The sequence below is a fragment of the Seriola lalandi genome, unplaced genomic scaffold, assembly GCF_002814215.2.
Source record: "Seriola lalandi dorsalis isolate HSWRI2012SDOR001 ecotype SW California unplaced genomic scaffold, Sedor1 jcf7180002054748, whole genome shotgun sequence".
Taxonomy (NCBI): domain Eukaryota; kingdom Metazoa; phylum Chordata; class Actinopteri; order Carangiformes; family Carangidae; genus Seriola; species Seriola lalandi.
In genome coordinates, this window is record NW_019525301.1 from 5,989,222 (window position 1) to 5,989,554 (window position 333).

Below are 333 nucleotides of genomic sequence, written 5' to 3' on the forward strand. Positions count from 1 at the left end.
AAAGAGATCAGCACTAGGACCACCAGAGATCAGCTGCGGCTTTGGCTCTGAACAAAATTTATAACATTAGGAAACCTAAAATAGCATTTACCTGGGGCAAAGAAAAAAAGGGAAAAGAAAAAAAATGGAACACACAGACTGTCAGTAAGTAGATCCTGTCGATAACACCAGAGTGTGGCGGGAGTGAGCGGTGCTACCCAGTCATAAACAACCAAAAACCCAACAACGCCACCATGAGAATTTCACCCAAGGAAATATTTTAACATTATGGTAGCAACACCAAAGAAGGCATTCAGGTTGCTGTAAAAAAAAAAAAAAAAAAAAAAAAAAAAA

The 333-nt window shown here is 38.4% G+C and overlaps 1 protein-coding gene across 1 annotated transcript in view; it reads left to right on the forward strand.

Moving 5' to 3' along the window:
* LOC147818054 (dihydropyridine-sensitive L-type skeletal muscle calcium channel subunit alpha-1-like) overlaps positions 1–333 on the forward strand; it is a 10,229-nt gene that overhangs the window by 9,027 nt on the left and 869 nt on the right. The gene's annotated exons all lie outside the window — the stretch shown is intronic.